Raw genomic sequence first — 10,478 nt, forward strand, 5'->3', positions numbered from 1 at the left:
TTTTTCTTTGTTCTTTTTTCTGAGTTTTCCTGAAACAGAGTTGTATCCAAGTGTTTGTCTTCAGTTCCACTGATCCTGTCTTACACGGTTTCAAATCTGCTTCTCAGCCCTTCTATGACATCATCCATTTCTGAAATCTTGTTGTTTATCTTTTATATTTCTAATTGTTCTCTTTGTATAATTTCTAGTTGTGAATTTATTTTGGCATTTTGTTCCTGCATCATCTTCCTAAATTCTTCCAATTTTTTGTTGGTATTTTCTATGAATTTGTCTATTTTTTCCTCATGTTTGTCAGCTTTTTGCCTCAGTTCTTGGAAAATTCCAAGTATTAGAGATTTGATTTCCCTATCAGGTAGTTCTAGTGCATTTTCGTCCACAGGAGAGTCATCTGGTGTTTTAATTTGTACGCCTACTGGAACCAACCTGTCCTGTTTTTGTCAATGTTTTGATATTGTCTGCTGTTTTCGGGGCATTTTTGTTTATTGATTGTAGATTTGTTTGTTTCGTCCCTTTTTTAAGAAAAAAAAATTACTATGTCTGAGCAGGCAGACTGTGTGTGTTCTTTGTTGTTTGCTGGTCTGTGCACTCAATACTTTTTGCCTCCTTCTCCAACTGGCAGGGTCAGTCACTCAGATATGGTACAGCAGGGCCGGTCTAGCTGAAAAGGAGTTACTGGGATGGGTTATTTGTGGCACTTACTACAGCCACCAGGGCAGGTCGGTAATCAGTGCTGGGCAGGTTCCAGTAGGCCGTGCCTGTACTGCTTGGTGGTGTGATGGCAAGCGCACGGTGCAGGTAGGCAGGATGCAGCGGGGAGATTGTTATGTGTTGAGCAGTTGTTTTGTCTCCCACTGGTTGCTCCGTGAGGCTGCTTTCTCGTACCCCCATTTGCTGGTCTCCGATAGGAGTCCAAGATGGTGGATCTGCACTGCGTTAGCTGGTAGGGGACCTCTGCATGAATCTCTCCTCACTCTCTGTTCTCTGTCAGTTTTCTCACTCCATTTGGTGCTTGGCTGAGTTCTTTATCTCTTCATTTGACGTTTTAGGGTTTCAGGATTGTTGTAGTCTCTGTTCAGCTTAGTTTTTCCGATCTTTGCTGTGGAGGGACGGTGTGGTGCTTCTGCCTAGAGCGCCATTTTGCCAGAACCCACCTATCTTGTTTTTCATGTATATGAGACATTTAAGAATTATTACATTAAAGTATTTCTTCTATTAAAACAATTATTAAACACATTAATTTTGTCGGACATTAAGAAATCTTCAGTTTATTTTTGCTTCCTTCCTTAGTTTCTTTTTAAATCTCACTCATTTCACTTTTCCCCATGTGCCTCAGTTTCCTTTCATGGAATGAAAACACATGTAATTTAGCCTGTTGTTGTATGACATCGAGCCGATTCCAACTCTTAGCATCCCTGTATGACAGAGTAAAACCACTCTATAGAGTTTCCTAGGCTATAATCTTTACAGGAGCAGATTGCCAGGTTTTTCTTTCTCAAAGCTGCTGTTGAGTTCAAACTGCTGACCTTTCAGTTGGCAGCCAGATGCTTAACGATTGCACCACCAGGGCTCCTTGTACTCTAGCAAAGAGTACTATAATGATAATAAATAGTAATAGATGTTAAATCAAGTTGTCACAGAAAAACATAGCAGCATTCTTCATGATTTTAGGTTATTTCAAATACTTTATGAGTTGAATTGTGTCTCTAAAAACATGTTGAAGTCTTAAGCCAGGGTAGCTACGAATGTGACCTTATCTAGAAAAAGTCTTTGCAGATGTGATCAACTTAAACTGAGGTTATACTGGATTAGAGTGGGGCCTAATCCACTATGACTGGTGTCTCTAAAAGAAATGTAGAAGAGACACACAGGCACACAGGGAGGATGATATATGATGACAGAGGCAGAAACAGAAGTGAAGCAAGTACAAGCCAAGGAATGCCAAGGATTGCCAGCAACCACTAGAAGCTAGAAAGAGGCAAAGAAGGATCCTGCCCTAGAACCTTGAGAGAGGGCATAGGCTTGCCTGTACCTTGATTTGGGAGTCTCCAGGACTGTGAGAGAATAAATTTCTTTTTTGAGTTACCAAGTTTGTGGTGCTTTGTTGCAGCAGCCCTAGGAAATGAATATAAAATACTTAGGGCAAAAATTCACTGAAGCAATGCTGCAGCAAGACTAGGTGGCTTGAGCATTTAATTATCTTCAGTGTGAATGGATATTTATTAGTGGCTGACCATAGCTCAAAGGAGCCCTGGTTGCACAGTTGGTAAGCACTCAATTGCTAACCCAAGGTTCGCAGTTCAAACTCACCAGCAGCTAAACGGAAGAAAGATTTGGCAATCTGCTTCCATGAAGATTACAGCCTTGGAAACCCTGCCGGTCAGTTCTACTATGAGTGGGAATAGTCTGAACAACAATTGGTTTGGTTTTGGGACCATATCTGAAACCCTAACTAAGTCAAGAAGTCAAATGGTGGAAAGAAGCAGTGGCCCTAGGTATATCCCAAGAAGAGTAAGAGTATATTAAGAAGAGTTCCCATTGAGTGTTATGTTAATAAAAGAAAAACAAGCCAAGGATATCCTATCCAGTATTATTTTTGTTTTGAGTATTTTGTTACTTAGTGTGCAAATTTGGTGCTATGGAATTACTAGGATTTCACTTCATTACTATTGTCATGGATTGAATTGTGTCCCCCAAAAATATCTGTCAACTTGGCTAGACCATGATTCCTGGTATTGTGTGATTATCCAGCATTTTGTAATCTGTTGTGATTATCCTATGTGTTATAAATCCTATCTCTATGATGTCAATGAAGGGGAATTAGCAGCAGTTATATTAACGGGGCAGGACTCAATCTACAACAATAGTTGCATCTTAAACCAATCTCTTTTGAGATATAAAAGAGAGAAGCAAGCAAAGAGACATGGGGACCTCGTACCACCAAGAAACAAAAGCCAGGAGAATAGCATGTCCTTTGGACCTGGTGTCCCTGTACTGAGGGGCTCCTCAGCTAGGAAAGATTGATGACAAGGACCTTCCCCTAGAGCCGACAGAGAGAAAAAGCCTTCCCCTGGAGCTGGCCCCATGAATTTGGACTTCTAGCCTCCTAAACTGTGAGAGAATAAATTCCTCTTTGTTAAAGCCATCCACTTGTGGTATTTCTGTTATGGCACACTAGGTAACTAAGACACTATTATTTGGAAAGAGAGAAAACATAAGCTTTTTTCACAGTGGGAAATATGATGAATTTTATGAAATATTATGCCTCTGACTATGGAGTCCTCACTCCATAGTCAGACCCTAAGAGAACAGAAGTTTCATCTGAGCCAAGTGAAAGGCATTTTCTGCTGTCCTTGCTTTTTCTCTGCTAGTGATTTGGATTTCATTATTAAAGTAACTTTCCTTATATAATTCAGTTTCTGACCTTTCTGGCTCATGTAGCCATGGGTCAGTGGACAGCAATCATGGTCGTCAACAGTTACAGCAACCTCCTTGTATCAGCCTTGAGATATATAATTTTCGATGAATATGAGAAGTTCAGAAGTGGAGCAAACAGAACTCAGGAAGTAGCATGCACCACCTGCCTTACTTGACAATCTTTCTGCGCAAAAAGGTGAGCCCAGAATCTCTGCAAAAATAACAGTGGCAAGCTTAACTTTCTCACTTTTGAAAACTACCATCAGATTGTGCAGCGGCTGGGGCAAGACTGGGTGTCAACCTGAAATATTCGGCTGTCTCCCTTTCCTTTTACCCAATAGAAAATTGACCAGATGTTCATACAGAACAGAGTAGGGGCGGAATAAAGTATTTCTTACTGCTCTTTGAAGTCATAGCATTTCTGCTATTATTAAGAATGTCATTAAAGAAAATTCTTATATGATGAGTCAGGGAAAGTTAAGAGCTGCTGAATTAGTTCCAATACTGTAACTCTTTTTAAAATGTAACCTTTTGTTAACTGATGCCAACTGACTGCATTCAGGGAACAGGCTTGCTTATGTGGGGGAGTGGAGGGAGTACGGAAGGAGAAAAAAGAGGTGGTGAATGTACATGATGAGTAACATATATGTACCTTTTCCCTTTCAAATGGAGAACATGGACAGAGTAACCACCTACCTCTTTTTAAGTAACACCATCTCTAAATCTAAAGATAGTTCTTTAAAACAAATCATTAGAAGATTGTAATAACATTCAGAGGGTGGGGGGAGCTAAATGAATAACAGGAAATAGGATAAGTTGTTTGTTATATTCCCCAATGCAGATGGCACCTGTGCTTTTTTCAGTGTTATTATCAGAGTTAGACAGACTTGGCTTTAAATCCCAGCTCACATACTTCATAGCTGTGTGATTTTAGCAAGTTACCCAACTATTCTAAACTCATTTTCCTCACCAGTAAAGTGGTTGTAATAATAACATGTACTTCACAATGTTTTTGTAGACTAAGTGCTCATGCATATAAAGACAGTTCCTTGTGTCTGACACAAAAGATGTTACTTGTACATTAGTAAGCTAATGGTTATAAAATGACAATCCAACAGTCATTAAACATTCAAAGGACAGTTACTGATTCTTTTTAAGGGTTGCATGTTTAACATGATCATCCTGGGGATACATGAGAAGGTTAAGTATGACTTGATTCCTTTACACCCAGAAAAAAATGTAAGGCATTCTAGATGTTTTGGCAGTCCTGGACCTTTGTCCTTTTATCACATACTAGCTGCATGATCTCAGGCAAATCATTTTAATTCCTTGAGACTGAGGTTTTTCGCCTGTATACTAATTATTCTGCTTACCTTGCCTTATGTTAGAATTGTGCAAAGAATTCTAGAAAGTCAAATTGTTGTGGGAATTATGTAGTTGAATAATAATGAAACAATCTTAATCATGTCTAACCTCTGCTCTGTTTATACAGAAATGTACCAAAAGTATTTCAGAATATTCTGAACTGGAAGTTCATATTTTAATAGTTATAACTTCTGCAAGTTTTTTTTATGATGGATAAGGTAATCATAAGAATTATAAAAGCAATTCACCTTGAAAATGCTTGAGAAGAAGTCTCTTTGAATAATACCATGTACACAAGAATATTTTTTTAAATCTAAAAGAGACATCATTTGAGATTCAATAAGGTTAACATATATGTAATGATTTGTTCTACATACTACTTACTGACTAGCTACAAATGTTAATAGTTACTGACTAATAACTAATGTTAATAGGTATGAATTACTAATGTTAATAACTAATGTTAATAGTCTTTTATCTTGAGTTTGTTTGGTTTTTGTTTTTGGTACTCAAGTGATTAGTTTTCTGAACATTCTCTTTTTTCTCATCAAGGCTTCATTAGAATTGAGTTGCTTAGTTAGGCTTAAATGTTGGGACAGAGAACTAATATTCATCTGCAGGTTGAAATAATTGGCTCACGCAGGTGCCTGACTGATGACTGTGGCTTTTTTGGCACAATCTGAAAATCTAACTTGACCAGATTTACAAATATTAGGAGGCAAGAAAATTATCAACCAATATATATTATTTTTTCCTCAGGAGGCTGAGAGTCTGTGGGTACAGGGATAGCCATATCTCACTCACTTCATCATAATAGTCAATTCAATTACTAGAAAATCGCAGATGTTGAATAAAATTTTTTGCATTTTTGATAAGAGCACACATCTTTTTCAGTTTTCCCCCTTCCCTTAAAAATTTAATTCTTCTATGCTGACTCTCCTGCCTTTTTAATTGATGATTTATCATGTCAGTCAAAAGATTTAAATCCAGTTTCATATGTAAATTTAAGTCATAAATGTGTTCTTCAAAGCCAAATGAATGAATGGCTGTCTGCAGATAAAACTGAGCAGCCACGTACACCTAGGCAGAGCTAAGGTAAGGGTTAATGAAGGAAGGTGGCACATGGCCAATGAAACCTTGCACTCGTGGCTGGGAGGAGTCCAAACAATGAAGTGAAAATACTCTTCAGGATTTAACAAAGCAAAGAACATTCCTGTCAAGGCTTTATTAAAGTCTTTAAGAACATTATTCTGAAGAATTTTTCAACAGTTAGAATAGAGAATTTAAATCTTAATAAATAGATCACCAAACACTTAACTAAATACAACAGACTAGTGAAAATAAATGCTGTTATGGTTTGTAATACATTACTTTGCTACCATATTCATCACTCAATACATTTCCCATTAACGTTTGCATAAAAAATCATTTCTATAAATTACTAATTACATTTTAATAAATTGCAGATGTTTTTGGAACTCCTCCTTTTTCCTCTAGAAAACTCTATTTTTAATAAATATTTGAGTGAATATTTTTGCTTTACTCTCTAAAATAATTTGTTATTAGAACTAATTCTAATCAACTAGTCTTTATAAGTGCATATACCACTTCTTTCAATAGTTACATAGTATTTCATGATATATTTTTAATTTATTTATTACTGTATTTGTAGACATTTATACAGTAAATAAGCTCATTCATTTTCATGACTTTAAATATAATCTATTTGATGAAGACTCTCAAATTTATACGTGTAGTGAAGATTATTGCTCTGCATTTCAAACTCAGACCCAGAATTCAGAAGCCTGTATTCAGTTGCCTATTCAAAATCTCCACTTAGGTGTTTAATCTGTATCAAGGAACAGAGTAAACCCTAGTTCAGCAGCCTTTCTTCAAGCCTCAGGAATGCCTAAGGATTTGCCTCTTGGTCAATTCCACTTGCAACATTAACTCAAGGAATTGTTTTGGAGTTTACTTATATCTGATCTAAGAAAAATGAGAATTTGACCAAGTTGTGTACCTCTGTACAGATTATGTTTATATATATGTATATTATATATTCTGATTCTAGATCCGGAGTGTGGGCCAAAAAGTAAGGAAACTCTCAAAGACAACTGGGATTCTGGCCAAGGACAGGACAATTTGAACACTGAAAATATTAATAACAGTAATGGACTTTTAATTTTTATTTTAGAGTTTTTTAGTTCTAAAATGTCCATTTGGTTCTTCTTCATATCTTTTATTTTTTTCTTGAGACTTTTTATTTTTTTGCATTACTTTCAAGAATGGTTATAATTGATCATGGAAGCATTTTTATAATAGCTGTTTTAAAATCCTTGTCTGATAATTCTAAAATCTATGTCATGTCAATTTTGGTATCTGCTGATTGTCTTTGTGTACTTGAATTGAGATTTTCCTAGTTCTTGGTATGCTGAGTGATTTTAGATTTTATTCTTGTGAATTTGGATGTTGTTATGAAACTCTGTTTCATACTTACATCTTTTATTTTTGCAGGCAGTCATGCAATTTAAGTTTAACATGCATATACTCTGGTCTATTTTTGTGAGCTATGATTTAATGATAAATTAGTTTTCAGAGTCTTTGTAGTGTTTTCCACTCTGTTATTTGAAAACCTGGGCAGTATTTCATATCATTTCAGTTCTAAACCCTTATTCCTTGTTGGTTTCACATGTGAATTGCTCAGGGATATTTTCAGGATTTCACACTCAGGTTACAGAACCCATTTCTCCAGCTACCTCATCTTGGTTATCCTCCCTCCACTCTCTACTTGGGAGGGAGAGTGCTACTTCATTACTGTTAGGCAGAGATGGAAGTACAGACTCTCCACCTAACCTCCTGCAGAAGAGGGAGGTCGAGGTGGCTGTCTGGTTTTTTTACATTTCTTTCCTTGATACATTCAGCTGGAGTAGGGCAAATATTTTGAAGCAAACGTTTCTGTTTGTTCAGCTATCTCTTTCCCAGACCTCTATCTAGAAAAAACAGGCATTTCTTGGGGCTTTTTCTTTTTTCCTATGCCCATTGTCATCTTCATATCATTAGCTTCTACTGTGTTAGGTGAGATAGATAGGATGCAAAAAGAAATGGAAAACCAGGGAACTTAGAGCCATGTTTCTTCTCATATGCTAAGATCCGTACCCAGTCTGTTCCATCTCTTCACTTTTCAGGATCTTCTTGTGCCTGTTTTATGTATTATATCCAGGGGTTCTATCTATACTTAGAGAGAAGAATAGGGAAAAACGTGTTTACTCCTTCTTGTCCAGAACAGGAAGTCCAAAAAATACATTTATATCAACCTTACTAGTAATAAGAGAAAGCAAATTGAAAAACATGATACTGTTTTACTCCTTTTGTATGCTGGGAATGACATGGGAAATGGTAGCTTACAAACACTATAAATTGGCTCAAAATTCTTAAAAAGCAATTTAACCATATATTTGAAAAACCTTAATAATTTTCATACAATTATCTCAGGATTTCTGCTTCTTAGAATTTGTCCTAAATACATAGACTCACAAAGATTTACATGTGATGATTTTTGTTTATGATAGCCAATAATATTAACCAGTTAGGAACAGGCTAAATATTCTACGTTGCTTGTAACATAAGAAAAATATTAAAATCCATAGTCTTTGTAATAAGTGAAGACCCTAGCATCTTTTTATATCTTTTTTTGCCTTCCTTGATTTTGGAGAAATTATCAAAAAATTATTTGTTGGTTGTTTAATATTTTTTTATAATATGCCTATGCTTTTTATTTAAATTATTTCTTAAATTTGCATTGAATTTTATGAGCAACAACTAGGTTGTGAACTATTAATTTAACTTATATTTTTAATGGTTTACTTATGTATTTTTTCTCATATTTGTTCCTTTGTGTTCTTCTTGTTCTGTTTTTTCTGCTGTACATTAAGTATTTTTTTTTTTTGAGAAAAGACGTATGGATGGTAAATTTCCTGAGTCCTTCCCAAATCATTTTACATCTGAATAAGGTGTTGTTTTCATTGACATTTAAATGATAATTTTGGGGGGAATATAAATGTTGGTCCAAAATAAATTGTCACAAAAAAAATCCTACATTATAAAGTAAGAAATCCAATGCAAGTATAATTCTTATTTATTTTATGCCAAACTTTATTTCTATATATATAAGCATTTGGAATTCTCTCTTTTCACAAAGAGTAGCAAGGCATGAAGGAACCATGGTGGTGCAGTGGTTCAATGCTCGCCTGCTAACTGAAGGTTGGAGGTTCAAACTCATCAGCCACTCTGTGGGACAAAAATGTGGCAGTCTGCTTCCCTAAAGATTACAGCCTTGGAGGTCCTAAGGGCAGTTCTGCCCTGTCCCATAGGGTCACTATGAGTTGGAATCGACTTGGTGGCAATGGGTTTATTTTTGGTTTTAGCAAGGCATGTGTCTTTCATATTTTTTTCCTACATTTACTCTGTTCAACAGTTAAAGTGTCTTCTCATTCCGAATACTGAAATTTCTCTTCAGCTGTAGAAATTTTCTTATATTTTATATTTGTTTATTTGATCTCTTCAATGTTTTTTGTTCTCTCCTTCTGAAACTTCTATTGGAAGGTTTTTTTTTTTAATCTTTAACTTTTTGATACATATTGATATTTTTAGAAGAAACAGTCCATTGAATCATTCTATACAGGAAAATTAAATTTAAAATATTCAATATTTCGCATTATACAGTAAAACTTGTGAAAGCCTGAATCTGTATAAGGCAGAAGCCTGTCAGAGAAGGAAAACTCAAATATTTTCCACTAATATAGAGTGATAGAAAGGTAGTAAGCTGCACTTTGTCAAAGGCAAACAACATGAGAGACCCCCCCAAAAAACAAGGCAGTCCCGTAGAGTCCTGACTGTCACAGGTTTCATGGTATATTTTGTCAGGTTTTGCTATTTTGTGTCTTTATCTTTGCCTTTTACTTTCATGCTATTGGTTTTCCTCAAATTTCTAGTGATTATATATTTGTGAATAAAATGTGGGTCATATCAGCAGTTTTAGAGGGCTGTTTCAGGAATAGTTCTCACTTTTGAGCATATATGTTAGGACATTTGAAGGCATCACATAAGAAAGTGAAACACTGAAAATAGATATTGTTCATATCATGTGAGCAAGAATCGGGGGGAAGGTTAAGGATCCCCCGAGAAAGGCTTCTTTATTTTTGCAAGATGGAATAAAACACACCAACTCCCTTTCATTTTGTATATTCTTTAGGAATCCTGGAGTTACCTTGGTATATGTTTTGATTCTTTCTTTGCCTCATTTAACACTCTTCAGCTGGAATGTATTTATGTTTTAAGTGATACGTGAGAGTGTGGATTAAAATAATTTTATTGTATAAGAAGACTTTAATGAAGTTAGAAGCATTTTATTTTCCTTTTTGTATAGAATGTATCTGATTCTGATATTCTAGTCACTGATACCTGCTATTGTTATATTTACTAGATTTTTGTCCTCAATTGCACATACTCCCTTAATCTATGTTATGAGGCTTTGTCTTAACATTAACAGATTCCCAAATATAAGGGTAGGTCATTAAATTTGGTCCATGAAACAAATGGTTACCAATAAAATCTCTTAGTAGTAGATTAAAACATATGTTAGCATGCATTTTGGAGGATTGTTTTTTGGAGCCCTGGTGGTGCAGTGGTTAAACATTTGA

Source organism: Trichechus manatus, unplaced genomic scaffold (assembly GCF_000243295.1).
Source record: "Trichechus manatus latirostris isolate Lorelei unplaced genomic scaffold, TriManLat1.0 scaffold00067, whole genome shotgun sequence".
Taxonomy (NCBI): Eukaryota; Metazoa; Chordata; class Mammalia; order Sirenia; family Trichechidae; genus Trichechus; species Trichechus manatus.